Below are 16,015 nucleotides of genomic sequence, written 5' to 3' on the forward strand. Positions count from 1 at the left end.
TTGTTTATTATTAATTGAGGTGTGTCATGATAAATATGCATTCCTGGAAGATTGCTGAAGTTGGACTGGCAATTGTCAATTTTTTTTCTTAATAAATTCCTTTTCATCGATTAATTCCTTTATTTTTTCATTTAATACAAACATTATTTAAATATCTAAAATAGTTATTTAAAAGATATTGATATAAAAACTTTTTTAATTTTTTTTTAGAGGCTGGGGATTATTGCTGACTCATTTTTTTTTTCAAATTTATTACTTTTATAATATTTTATAGTCAAAATTTCATTATTTTTGTTTTACTTTTTTCTTTTTGTATTTTACACTAAAATACTAAAATTCACTTTCAATGCCTGTTGTGTTATTCTCAAGGAACATGTCCCAGAATATAATTATTATTTATATCTAAAAAGATATTTTAAGATGGAATTTCTTGTTATGATTTTTTTATTTGCAGTTTTTCTAAAAACTGTTTCGATGATGGTTTGGAAAAGAAATGTCTTAGTGAGGAACTAGAGTCCATACCGGAAAGTCGTATATCTTTTTCGAATTAAGCCGATAAGATAAAAAATTATCAAGGTTTCGGATACGGGAAGATGCTTATGAGAAAATTCCTAATAAATGTAAATAACTTCTGTATTTCAATTTAATTTAAATATCTAATAATATAACTTCATGTACTTACAAAAGTTGCATAGTAACCCGCACTCACCTGAAACAGAAACAAAAAATAAATACTTCTATTTGAACTCATGTTAGTTATATTTAAAACTACAAAGGTACATTTAAATATAAAATATGAATCATCAATTATTACATTCTAACAATCAACAAATAGATAATAATTCCACATCATAATACAGATATAAAAGCAAATGAATGCCAATAAATAAAAAAAGATAAATCGCACTATGCAGAACCATGCGGATAATAAAGTCTACGGTTAACTTCAGAAATTTCGTGTGGATATCATATGTTTTCAGGTTAAAAATTATTAAAATTCTATATTTTGTTTCTAATATGTCACTTTTTAATATTATTCTAATATATCACAAGTTATGGGATCTCTTGAGCTCTGCTCTACCCCTCACACGTGGGGGATAGAGTGGGCTCAGGGATCCTCAGGTCGATTGTGTAAATATTGTATATATTATTTTATCATTATGTTATTTTATTTATTTATTTTTCATACAGATAGTTTGATTATGTTCATCTTGTCTATTCTTTTGTTTGTATATATTTTAAGAGAGTTTTTTTATTATTATTTTTTATTTATTTTAGTATGTATGAGATCATTCATCACTATTACCTATTGCCCACAACTGTGTGGCAGATTGTAATATCTATCAATAAATAAATCTATCAAAAAAAAAAAAAAAAAAGAATATGTAGATAACGCCAGTGGATTATTGGAACGAGGAGGGACGTCCCGCTGCGTAACAACTTTTTTGAAATATAATAATGCTTTTTAATTTTATTGTTTGCCTAAATTATACGAGATAAGAAAGACCGATTCCCTACGTAATATATGATTATTTATAAATCAGCGGATAATAACGGATTCATCAGCATGTGTTCCCAGGTTCATAACATACTTAGTCTACTTTCCCGAGAACAAAACAAAGTTCCTCGATATCTTATCGCTAACTGGTCCGGAATGTGGCAGAAACTCACGCAAGGTAGTGTTCCTGGATTTACGTAAGAGTGTTCTCACAGTTCCTAATTCGGTAAGTTTATGTATGATGAGATATCATAAGCAGGCTCCGGGAATTTCCGGTGACTATTTCGGTATGCCATTTCCTGAGAACTTCTTCCTTTTTAGATAGTCATAACCACAAGAACAAGAGACTATTGTTTTCACTAAGTTGTTAAATGAATAGTGAATCAGGGAAACTCTTTGACAATAAAAATGTTTTTTATGACTCGAGTTGTCTATTTCGTTATGGAATTATTTTACGATGCACTGTAAAAAAAAAAAAAAAAAAAAAGAGCTGTCGGTGGTAGGTTGACAGAGAAAGCTATAGCTAAGAACAGGGAAGGATGACAAGAACACTGTTATCATATGGAAGTAATTGTTTGGAGGGATGATATGTTTTACTTTCTACACTGTAGATACTATCACACCCCTCCCGACCAAGTATTAGAGTTGATTGCCGCCTAATTCTGTAGGATGTCAGCTTGTGCGCTCGATAATAACAGCAATCCAGAGACAGATTATGCTCAAAAGAAGGGGTTTGCGATGTGATTCGAACCCCTAGGAAGTGAAAATGTTTACATAGCTTTCCATTTCTTTACTGGTCAATGGGTCCCATCCACAGAGAATTTGTAAATTAGTATCACAAATAAATATATTTCAAACCTTTTTTCACTTAAAATTCCTTTTTTTTCTTTAACACTAGTTTTCGAAGCAGCAACAAATATAAGAATAGTTTATTCAACAAAATATTCAATTTTTCTAGATACCTAATGCGATAACCAAAGATGCAGTTGTTGGAATACTGTGAATAACAAAAAAATAAATCTCAACAACTGATATTCCTTTATCCTTAATATGAAAATACATAATTTATTGAAGCCAAATTTATACTTAAAAAATATTTAAAACTTTTTATTAAGAAAAAATATATAACTTGTAAAACTCAAAATAAAAAAAGCTTATACCAAAATCTGCGGACCACTTGTACAATAATCGACAATATGGCATTTTTTTTTTTTTTTTGCGATTTATTCCTTCAAACCGCGTTAGATCATAACTCGAATTCGTGTTAGAATCTGCTATCAGAGTTTAGTTTGCTGTCGAAGTATTCTAGAAGATTAGAAAATCAACAATGCGCTCAAAACATTGACAATATCCCGCTGTTGTCGCTAGCAAGTCGATGCTTCGCCAATGTGACCACATGTAAAAAGGAGATTGCTCATGTTACTTCGACAGCCTAAAAAAATACTAACCAAATAGAAATAAAGCATCCCTCTATGACCGTTAACTGTCCAGTATATGATATATATAAAATATTAAACAGTTTTGGATAGGCTTTTAAAAAATTAAATTGGTCCGTATTAAAACGTGAAAAATCCCAAGTTCTGAAAATTGCAGAGGTTAGAGGAGTGAAGAAGTGAGCGGCAGCTTTATAATAATTTTTTGATTTTGTTATAATTCGACGAATCTAGTTTCTCTTTTATTTTTAGAAACAAGAGATATCTTCAGCAGAAATAAACCAGCCGTAACTAACTGAAGGTTTTTAAATCTCATCTTTAAAAAACCTCTTGACCGGCATAGAACCATTCAGAACCAGTTTGCTAAGAAGATGTCTATTATTCCTTCCGAAATCAGGTTGATCCTAACTAGGCGAAGCGAAACCATTTCGTCACGGCCGTCCTCCAAGGACAGTCTTTGTCTAGTTCGCCATCTGGCCAAATCAGGAGAGAAGAAATGGAAATAATAAAAACGGTTCAAGGAAAGGATGTAGGAGATGTCTGTGTTGCAGGTCGTCCTAGTGAGCACTTTCCCAGCCTTCCAGGGTGATAGAATAAAAAGAGTTCCTTCTCTCCGCGTGGGAGGACGATGAACTCTCATCACTGCGAATTGCCAACGTCTGGTTTACATCTCTGCAATATACAGCTGCGTACAAGGCGGTTCAAGGTTATATAAGGAGTGTCAGGACGTTTCTGTATAGAACAAGAAACTAAGGAACTGAGAAAGTTTGGCAAAAGATAATTGAATAATGTTTAACAAGGTTTATTTTGAAAACCAACCTTGCATATAGTACCAATGAGGGTGATCGTACCAAAGGGATGAAACCTTATTAATCCAGGGCCACTATAAAAACTAATCAAGTACTGTGGCAAGCTGGCATTAATATAAAACAAAAACTTCATAGAGAACTTGTTTTAAACGGAAAAATACTCCTTGACTATTTATAAGATGATATATGGTAGAAGCTCCAGTCAAAGTTCCGATCGTCTATGCCGAAATTAATACAAACCTCTACCAAGTAGATCTTAAAGATATTAAAAAAAACAAAAACAGACCGATATATTATTATTATTAATATATTATATTGTATTGCCAACATGAATGGATTCAGTTTGTCCTGTAAATTAAATTCAAATCAGTTGACCCACATATGCCAAAAGCTATTACAGTTTGAAAAAAAAAAAAAGTTGATTTATAGCGAAGACAATTATCGAAAATGGAGAAGAAAAATTGTTCATCAAATGTAGGACAAAGAGCTAAAGAGGATAATTGAGCAATGTCACAAGACGAAAATATTAAAAGGCTGGGTGAATCATTAATTCAATGGATTAGGCCATATGCAGCCAGTAATTATCTTGACGTTTTAATAGGAACCATCTTCATCAACGAGCCTGTTCCAAAGTAGTTCTCAACGCTTGTCAAATCCCTACATTAGCAAGCAACGGTTTTCTGCAATATCGACTTTTATTCACACCTGTCAGATAAAAAAAATTGTTTCGTTGAATAAATTGAAAAGGCCCATCACGCAAGAGTGAGGTCAGTACCAAGCAGTACCTCTTCCGGGGCAAAAATAATTTTCAAGGAGCAAGATTATTAAAAGTTATCACACATCCAGCTCCTTTTCACTCTGTTGGATGTATTTCGCAGCACCCTAGTCTTATCTTATCATTCCGCCTCCCGAACGATATAATGGAGGGTATATTCTGGGATTGATCCCTTTAGAATAATGTACAGGCGTCAAAATTAGGCTTCAGAGCCCTAGAGTGAAATACAAAATAAAAATGAAATTATAAAACGTCATAAAATATAATAAAATAATGAATTTAAAAAGATAATACATGACCTGTACATAAAAAATAAGACTGGAGGTACATCAGCAGGTAGCGGTTAATACTCATGTACAGGAGTTCATTGTTTAGTATTATTCTTTTTCAGCTAATTACATCTGTTTAATTGAAAAGATTACGCCATCATACTGTTGTTTCAAAACAAAAGGAAGTAATCTAACATTTTGTTATCATAAGGGCAGAAAAATATTATAATAATAATAATCTTTATTTATTTTGGGATTGATCCCTTTAGAATAATGTACAGGCGTCAAAATTAGGCTTTAGAGCCTTAGAGTGAAATACAAAATAAAAATTAAATTATAAAACGTCATAAAATATTATAAAATAATGGGTTTAAAAAGATAAAAATGAACAACAATAATTAACAGAATATATAAAATAAGAATAGAATAAATAAAGTAAAATCATATGTCATATTATAAAACATAAGATGACAAACACTTCTGATAATAAGTAATAGAAAAAAAAATCAAATATAATTAAACTAAAACTAATAAATGAAAAGGTACAATTTCTGCTAATGTACATATTTACAAGAATAAACAAAAATCTGATACATTAAGTACAGAAATATATAAATCTTGTTTGAAACTTTCAATTGTTATTCTTCCGGAATTGAGTGGACAGAAGGTGGTCGAAGATACGGGATTTGGAGGTTGGAAGGGTATTAGAACTACGAATGAAAGAGGGAATAGAATTCCATAGGGATGAGGAAAGATCTACCAAAGGCTGCGGTTCGATGGGCACTAACATAAAAGTCTGAAGGCCGTGGGCGGGTATTGCGGGAATGCACTGAGGATTTAAATTGAAGGATATCAGAGAGAGAATGGATGTTTAAATGTTTACGACGGAAGGAGAGGTAAAGCCACTTCAACTCTTCATAAAATCGGGTGATAGAGGCGTCCCTGGAAACCCCAAAGATGAATCGTACAAAGCAATTAATTAACTGTCTTAATTTTGTTTCGAGATCCCCAGAGAAACCCCCGTAAACCACACAGCAACAATCAAAGTGAGGGAATATTAAGGCAGTAACCAGAAGCCTACGAGTTTCAAAAAGAAGTAGGTGGGGAAGATAATTTAAATGTTTTAGGGTGGAGAAGGTACGACGGGAAATACCGGGTTTTTAAGGTATGGATGGAATTGTATTGAATTGTTGTTTAGAAATAAGGTATTAGGAAAAATATTATATTGTAAAAACAGATTACAGAACCTTTCACCAGAAGTCAAACATAGCGTATGAAATAAAAAACATTATGGCTTGAGATTATGTATGTGTTTATTCTTTTAATACAGTGATCCTATATAGTGAAAACTATACAAACCAAAATTTTTCTATTTATTTATTTTATAATTTATCACTTTTTTTTGCAGCAAAATGAACTAAAACAGAGTAACATTGCCAACCATTGATATGTTGAAGGGAAGAGGAGATAACATAAGCACAAATTTAAACCAAGGGAGTGGCATACACCAATCTCCTTCAAAGCAAAAGCTATGCCAAATAGTGGGGAGTTCGCCGCGCCCTCAGAGATCAGGTTTACGTTGAGGTTAATAGGAATGTCCATTTGTAATCTGAACTGAAACATAAGGCACCCGGTGATTGGCTCCTACTCCTCTGCCACGTCCCGAGAGTTCATCTTAAGGCTCATTTTAGCTTCACTTTTCCAGACAACTTACAATCTCCATTGTACCATTCCTCCAAGATTAAGACAGCTGAGAAATATATTTGAGTAGCTCATTTGCAACATAACAAGAACTAAAAAATATTTCATAAATACTAAAATTAATGTTAATTAGCTGTTAGTGCAAGTTAAATTTGTTACATCTCCCTTTGAGATTAATTAAAAATGTTTAAAATTTCAGTATAAAACCAGTTTAAATTCTTGTCACTAGGTCTATAATGTATGGAAATATCCCATTCTGCATAAGGGCATATCTTCAAAAATATAAACAAAAAAAAAATTAAAAAGTTTCAGGGGCTGGCAAAGTGCAGGTTTATAGATATATCTCGTTCTGAACAAGGAAGTGAAGCTGGTTTTTGGTCATAAACTAAACACATTTTTTTTTATTATTAATTTTATATTATTACATGTTGCATGCATAACATGTTTTTAAATCTATAAATTATCTTTTTTTTTTTTTTTTTTTAATTGTATTTATTTATTTTAAACTCTCTTTAAAATCTCCTGTTGTGACTATTATGTCTTTGGTTTGATTTTACATTGCTATATAATAATAACTTCGTTTTAATTAATTTGTTTAACCGATCGAACATGGGTAGGGGATCACTCGAGAGGGTCTGAGAAAGTGAATTAGGCAGAATAAATTTGTCAGTTAAATGAAATAAAATTGTTAAATGGAATGAAATAGTTGAATAGAAAATAAAATTAAAATATTTGTATATAGTGTGTTGACAAGTACTGATTGTAAAAGGGAAACGTAGAGGAAAAATATTGTTATATCATGTAAATATATGTATTGTACATATGTCCGATCATGTATTGATTGGTATGCTGTGTATCGTAGCAACCCAATGTATTTGGGCAGCATTGCTAAATAAAGCATTTCTTTATCTATAATCCCCAGTAAAGTAATATCAACTATTAAAATCATTTATTCAACATTAAGAAATTTTCTACAGTCTACGAGGGAGAGATGACCTAACAACTATCAGACACTTGCAGCGAGGCCATTCCTCGGTTTGGCCAATTCGCTTCAGTGAGCAAGCGTTCGGCTGAATGCACCCCACCAAGGCTAAGCAATGTCTGAATGCTGTCTAACTGAGTGTCCTTTCAGATTTTCCACGATAGATAACTAACAAAAGGGCTAACAAATTCTTTCTATTTTCTAATTATCTAACCTTTCTAGTGGTTCTTACGGTAAACTGTAAAAAATCCACAAGTCTCTCACCTCAAACAAAACACAGATAAAGAGCCATCTAAAAAAATCATGTAAAACAGCTTTATCTTGTGATTAGACATTTCAGGACAAGTGATAAGATAAAGCGAAGCATTTGCGGGTAAAATTAGCAAAAGGCAAATAAAATGACAAAATTTATCTTAGAACAATAACAATATTTGAACAGAAAAAGGATTGAAGAAATTTCTTGTTTCATGAGTTTTTTTTACAGTAAAATTATAATAAGCACGAAAACAGATAAAAATAAATCAAAATCAAAATCTTTTAATTTGTGTCTATATTGCCGAACAGTTTTTATTTTTTACATTATATTTAATAATAGTTTTATTATATACACAACTATTTAAATACAAGCTAAATAACTACTCAACAATGGGTATGCGATTCCTGTTCTAATACAAACATCAAATAGAAGTAAATTTATGATATAATTCTAACGAAAAATTTTAAAACACCATTCGTTTTTCAGATTATTTAAGATTGGAATCTTCAGAAAAGTATACTGAAAACCAAATAAATAATTTGATAGCTGAGTCAATATAGTCATTGTCTAAGAGTGGTATATACGATTATTAACAAGACATCCATCGATCATTTTTTATTTTAAATACATCCAACGTTTCGGCCCTTAGGCCATTCTCAAGGAGATAATTAATTAATGAGGTTAATAGAAGAGGAAAAATAATTTTAGTAGAATAGTTTTGTGAATAATCATTTTTAAAAAGATTGATTGAAACTATTCTGATATTAATTTAATACTTATATTTGTTTTTAAAGATATAAGAGATGGGCAATTAGCCTGCAAAAAAGACAATTTAATGAATAATGAGATCAATAATTAAGGTTAAAGAACTTGAGTATTGTGTGAGGAAGTAATATAATAATAAAATTAAAACAATTTTTATAGGTCTCCTTAAGAACGGTTGTAAAAGTTGAGAGTAAAAGTGATCATTGAAGTTTGTGTTAATAATAAAATAAATAAAGTTTATAAATTATATTACATACATTTATTGGCTGATGTAGGATAAAGGCAGAAATTAGAATTAAATCGCAATGGTCTATCTAATTTACCACCACAAATTTATTTATTTACAATGTTTCGGATTAATAACAGGCCACCCTAAGGTACTTTTATAAATAATTATATAATATTATTATAGGAGCATCACATAAAATAAAAACTTTGTATCTAAGCATGATTTGTTAGACTGAAACGTTGTGAAATCCTAAATAAATAAATAGTAAAGTAATAACACTTAATTTACATTCGATAATTGAATAAATATAGTAGAGATTGCATTGTGTGTTACTATATTATTCTGCTTCTTTTACTATTATCTTAAAATTTTGATAAATATCGTACGAATATTTAAATATTAGCTCGTTTAAGAACATTATCAATGAAACGTTGCCATAAAAATAATTAAGAGGTTTCATTTTCCTATAAATATTACAGGAATATTCATATTATAAATATTCATTTTACTATAAATATTAAAGTCTTCTAAATAATTATTAAGATATATATCTTTCTAATTTTTATTGGTAACTATATCTATTCGATGAAGTATTGTAGGGAACGAGTATATATATTTTGGAAAGCTTGATATCACCAGGAAGTTGATATCGCTTCTAATCAAAGTTCTCAGTAAATAACGCTTGATAGACATCAGCAGAAATATCTCTTAAACAGTAGATGGTCATTGGAAATTGGAGGATGCGATTCGTTAGCAATTTTTTAGGAATTTAAGTTAATAATTTTAATGAATAAAATATTTAATGATTCCTGAGTAGAGGAGGTTTGCATATTTCCCAACGTTGGATTACCGGAATACGCAGACAAAAATAACCGGTGACATCTCCTCTATGGCCTTCCGTTCCAGTATTAGGACGCGAAGGTTTGGAGTTAGGCCTAGCCTGGCAGGATGTCAACCAGTGGGGCTGGTTTAGTCCCGTCGTCATGTGTCTATTTTGACCGGGCAGAGCTTTGGATAAAGAAGTTTCCCAATAGCATTGGGTAATTAGGGATATTATTACGAGTTTTAAAAAAAAAATCCTTTGTTGGAGGCGTTTGGGAATAAAAGTTAATGAATCAATTGTTGTCATGGCCTTGATAGAAATCATGATGCGAAGCCGTGACCTGTTTCTCCCTTCAAATGGACTGTTCCGACCGGCAAGGTATCTCTGACAGTTGAGAGCATTCTGCTAGGTGGGGGACTTGTTAAGGAAACAAGAAGAGACTGCAACATTGGGAAACACCTCTATATCACTCTCGAAAACACCGAAACTACCTGCAGTGGAAAATTGATTTAAACTTTCACAAAAAATCATATGCAGAAAACCCAAAAACCATGTAACTCTTACAATGTAAAAATAAACTATTTAGCATACTAATGAACCTCTATGGGTGAGTGAAAAAATAAAAAAACTGTACCGATACAAGTCATGTAGGGTTCAGTATATCGTGAGGAAATATTGCTTCTTCACCAACGGGTGTACAAGGAGATCTTATCTAGCTCAATCACCAGTTTTTCTCTCCAATTTAGATTACCCACTTCATATAGGCTAGTTGCGTACTGGAAGGGCCCACAAAACCTCAGGGTTGACTCACGGCTACTGTAATATAATAAATAATTATTTATAATAATTAATTCAGGTTCGGGAATTTGTGGCACATCGCCTTACTCACTGAGCTACCACGCTCCCTTCTCTACGGCTAGATGCATTTATTAAATAAATAATAGATCAATTATGACCAATGAAGAGGCAAAAAATTGTCGGATATAGTACCAATAAAGTTTTAAGCTCCAACTTTATCCTCAGAATAATGTTCTATCATGAAGCAGCTCATTTATTTTCGCATGAGATCCTTTTTTAGCACTAACCCTAGCCTACATAATCTTAATTCTGGCAAGAGGAATGGAATCTAGATCTCGCCACGGTCGGTAGTCAGAGGTCACTTACATAGACGCTTTTAAGTACTTGTAGAATTTATAGCTCATGAAAATTATAACAAAAATTTAGATTTAAAAAAAAAATTATTAGAAAAGAAAATTTTCAAAACAAGTTACGTGTGCTTGCTATCCTCATGAATATATTTTGTCCATGCTGTAACTTACTTGGAATCCACACACAAGACTGAAACGACAAGAAACTGCTCGTAGATTCCGATTGCTACAACACCAACTTGACAAACACTCTAAACTTCCCATTCATTACATATAACTATTATACACTATGATAATCAGACCTATTTGGACATATGGAATTGAGTTCTAGGGCCCTACCAAACCATCAAATTCCTCCCGTATCCAGTCCTTACAATCCAAAATTCTACGTAAAATCTTGATGCTCCTTATTACGTTACAAATAAACTCATCCACAAAGACCTTAACATCCCATTCGTTGCAGATTTGGACCAAAACAGATATGCGTCGTTTCACGAAACTCCTTACCCATCCAAACCCATTAGTTCTTAATATCTCATCCTTAACAATCCCTGATAATCCTCCGAGGCGTCTGAAAAGAAGATGCCCAAGGAACCTTCTAATTTAAATTAATGTTTGATGTACCACCAATTGGTGGTTTCTTCCCAAGATCTTCAAGTTTTTTAAACCTTCATCCAATTTACTTATTGTATTTATTATTTTGTACAGTTGTAAATTACATTAAATCAATTTTTAAAAAACACGGAAAGAAGTCAATAAACTAATTTTCTGATGTATTGGCCGACACGATTCGAAAAGGAAATTACAGAAAATCATTAGAAAATCCCTAGGATATATGCGGGGGATTACATTTATGAAATAAAATATAACAGGAGTCGAAGCTGATTGGGTCAAGGTGGTTTGCTTCATTGAGGTTGCATTGTAGAGAGTTTCTTTTACCAACCGCCTTGCTACTGTGAACTATTGCAGAAGTCAAAGCGGCAATATGCCATCGATTCAGAAGTAAAATGATGACATAGGATTCAATTTTTCTCAAAGATAAAGACTTCCAAGCACTAAATAATATGAACTACCGAATTGTCCAGGAACTAGAAGGATATAACCAGCGCCAAGAAAACATCAATTTATTTTTTACAGTAGTAGTCACATTCTAGATGTAGATGAACGAAATAAAAAGAATTTTAGGACATAGTACAGTTTATTTTTGCTAGCCAGGAACATTCATATAGTTGGTCATAGAGATCTTCGAGGTTTAAATTATTAATTTATATAATTTAAATTATATTATTAGGGAGCACAAGTTAAGAAAAATAGTCAGTTACTAAATATACAGCAGCGCTAAATTCTCAGAAGAAACTCTAAATTAAAAGTTAAGCACATACACAAACTTAAACATATGCACTACGATTTTATGAAATAACTTAACAAACTCACACGAAACGATTACAATCTTTCCAATCAAAAACACTAAGACTTGATGCACCATGGTACGTAAATAACAAAACATTGCATATTGACTTGAAAATTCCAACGGTCAATGAATGTATACGAGCTTACTACAAACGTTACTGGGATACCAAAACAGCCCTTATAAGTCAAATGGCCATGACTCTCAAGCCTGAGAGTGCAAGGAGCAGACTAAAAAGAACGTGGATGAGAGACGTCTTAACATGAGAAAGTAAAAAAAGCCATAGGTGCCGCTAGGTGCTGTTCTTCCTCATGCCTTACATGCAATTTGTTTAATTAATGTAACAATCAATTTTTAACTTGTTAATTTTTTATTTGACAGGAATGGAGCTAAATAAAAAGAAAGGAAAATTTAATATTAAAATTACATACATACATTGTTCACAGAATCGAAGCTGTTAAAAATTTACTAATGATTATTCTAGGTGAGAGGTGGTTTCAAAATATAAAAATTCTTAAAATAAGATACAGTATCTTAATACAATCTAAAAAGGAAAAATGATGGTTGCGATCAAAATAGAAACAAAAATATTTATTTATATCTATCGATATAAATCGAAATAAAACCGTTAAACTGTTCGCTGCCTACCTCTTCCCCACTCCTCCGTGCTTCCGCTTCATTGTTTCTTTCTGTTCAACCGATTCCTTGAAGCAGGTATGTTGTCCTGACATGCTCTTTACTCATTTATTGTCATTTTATATCATTATTATTATTTATTTTTATTATTCTTTCATGACGGTTATTTTATCTCTCTATATATATTTATGTTTTATGTTCATCTCCTGTATTTTTTTAGCTTTATATTTTAAGTATTTTTGTTAAGAAATAAAAATTGTTTTATTCTTGTTTTTATTCTTATCATTGTAACTTATCTTTGTATTTTTATTCTTATCATTGTATCTTTTTAGCCCTGATGAAGCCCTGCAAAGTGGGGCGAAACGTCGGAAAATAAATAGTTGTAAACTATTTTTGTTTCACTTTTGACCGCAACCCTGACCATCTTCTTATATATCAATTTTTACGTTCAACTATATTTACGTTCAACTATACATATATAGAAACAAAAATACTCTACAACCATTTATTTTCCGACGTTTCGCCCTACTAGGTAGAACTTCGTCAGAGCTGTTCAAGTTAATAGCTATAGCGACTTTCCTAAAGTCTCTATAGCTATCAACTTGAACATCTATGAACAACTATATCTCAGGAACCATTAGACGTGAGGATGTCTGCAGGCACTCAAATTGAAGATTTGACGTTCATCTTCGTCGGGGTAGTAGTTTGAAGATGAATTTTTCATAAACAATTTTGTCCGAAAAACTACAAATATATATTTTAACAAATATCATAAAACATTCTACTATTACGGAGATAAATCATAAACTACCTTATTGTACATTAAGAAGCCAGAATTTGAGTATTAATAAGTCTCAATATTTACTATATTTATATCTATATTTATTTTATTTTTTTATTATTTTTTTTTATTTTAGTATGTATGAGATCATTTATCAATATTACCTATTGCCCACAACTGTGTGGCAGATTGTAATATCTATCAATAAATAAATCTATCAATTTAAAAAAAATATCATTAAATAATTTTTTTTTTTTCGAAAATATTATTTTGTGTGTAATAAGGTAAAAATACTGTATTTTGCTTTCATTCACGTCAACTAATTTAATAAAAATTATTTACGTAATAAAAAAAAAAAAAAAAAATAAGTCTCAAGATTCAAGATAGTTCAATGTACTATACTATACTTAATAACGTTTATCTTCAAGGGGTAGTTCGTAATGGAAATCAATTTTATTAATTATTTCTCATTTATTATCTTGTACTAAATGAATTCACTTACCGAATCACACGGACACGCAGTATGACAGCATGCAACGGAATGGTACAGCGTTTGACCTTTTAAAACCGACAGCCATGAACCTGGATTTTATTTTTTCTACTTTTGAAGGCAGTGGCTATGCCGGAGAACATTAGAGCCCGAATGACCGATTTAAGGAATTCGCTCTTTCATCTGCAATTACCAGATTTCTGATAGTTATATTCGCAAAAATGCTGATTCAACAAATGGACCTCAGCCAGATTTCATACACGTTAGTCATAAAATGTTAAACAATTTTATAGAATTTCTTAAACTGTTTAAAATAATTTGTTTGTACATGATATGTGACAATATATACATATATAAGTTTAACATGATAAGTTTCTTTTCGACTGTTGTAGGTATACATTTTTTTGGTGGATCTTGAGGATCAGCCAATAATAGGGGTGTATCGGGGTATTCATGATGTTGCGTTAAATGTTAAATGTTATAACTATAAGATTGTGAGTAGCCCTATTTGAAGTCGTGTTAAACGTTAAATGCACAAGAGCCCCTAGCGGATTTTTTCAGCAACTTGTTGTATAAGCCTTTATGTTTATAACCTTCCTTCTAGACCCTCAAGTTATTGTTTACTTCAGTTTTGATTTAAGTAATTAATTACAACATGCCTAGAGTGAGTGAAAAGTGGAATTTGTGTGAAAGTTTAGCTTATGAAATGAAATGAAAAAATAACTTTATTCTGGAACATATGTCCCCTAAGAATAATTACATGGTTCATACAGTGAGATTTTTTTCTGGCGGGCGTTTACAAATTTTCAGATAGTAAAATGAAATTACATTGTATTTTTTTACTGGTTTTTTTTTTTCTCAAATGTATCATTAAAATTATCCATTCTGGTTTAATAACAGGGATATGAATACCACAAACACACGAAAGAACTGAGCTGTCACAACAACAAAAATGGCGGCGATCTCAACTGGTCTATTGTGTGACGTCATTCTCCATTTAACAGACTCTCAGCCATGTTAAATGTTATTTCGTTTTACCACGGTAAAAGAAGGCATTTAACATGTTAAACCAAAGATCATGAATACCCCTAATAGATTGTTTGGCGACATTTCGCAACTTAATTGTTTGCATACTCATGCCCTACAATGAAAAAAACCCATTTTTTTAAAACATACATTCTCTTCTAATAATTTCATAAATATGGTTTAATACAATAGTAAGTAAGGTTTGTAATAAACCATGCAGCAGCTTTTTCGATCAAATTGAATGACGGGATGTGCAATTTTATAGAAACGTTTTTTCCCATTTTTTGGACTTTCCCAAAAACAGCTTTAACAATTCTGATTTAACTCGTAAAATTAGATGTTCTATAATATCAGATTTTAATTTTAATTACAGATATATACAGATTTATACAGATATATACAGATTTTAATTCTAATTTTCTAATTAAAAAAAAATAGTTTCAAATAATGAACTATCTCACATTGTCAGCAGTAATGAAGAATGGATAAGTATGAACTATGAAAGGATTTGATAATTAACATTGGGAGGTAGGAGGAAAAATATTTTTAAAATATAATATTCCAGGTTGTAAACACATTTTAGGGCATAAGATTAGCAAAATAGACGTATTATAAATCATTGAAAAGACGAAGATTTTAGAAAAAATAATATTTTACAATGATAGTCGTAGAAGGTAACGTAGAATGACGAAAAATGCGTAAATTAAACGTTCGTTCTAATATGAGTTTGACTTGGCGAGCACATGTGCAATGACTTCAGTCTGATAAATAATTTCGTCGTGGTTATTTGATAGTTTGTTTAATAATTTCACTAACCCTTACAGTTGACAGGATGACTCCATAAATTGATTCTCAGTATGTTCAATATTGATTCTTAATCAATTTAACAATCAATAATGCAGAATATAAATTTTATTAAACTGGTATATTTTTACCTTTCTGGCATACTTTAAAAAGTAATGTCGTGTGTGAGTGGCCCACCAAGC

The 16,015-nt window shown here is 31.3% G+C and overlaps 1 long non-coding RNA gene across 1 annotated transcript in view; it reads right to left on the bottom strand.

Moving 5' to 3' along the window:
• Positions 1-553: 553 nt before the first annotated feature.
• LOC136795683 (uncharacterized) overlaps positions 554-16,015 on the bottom strand; it is a 57,141-nt gene continuing 41,679 nt past the window's right edge. The window contains exon 2 of the long non-coding RNA XR_010843317.1: positions 554-709. This is a non-coding gene — a long non-coding RNA (uncharacterized lncRNA). The remainder of the gene's footprint in view (positions 710-16,015) is intronic.

Source organism: Halyomorpha halys, unplaced genomic scaffold, assembly GCF_000696795.3.
Source record: "Halyomorpha halys isolate HHAL.00 unplaced genomic scaffold, Hhal_1.1 Scaffold252.1, whole genome shotgun sequence".
Classification (NCBI taxonomy): domain Eukaryota; kingdom Metazoa; phylum Arthropoda; class Insecta; order Hemiptera; family Pentatomidae; genus Halyomorpha; species Halyomorpha halys.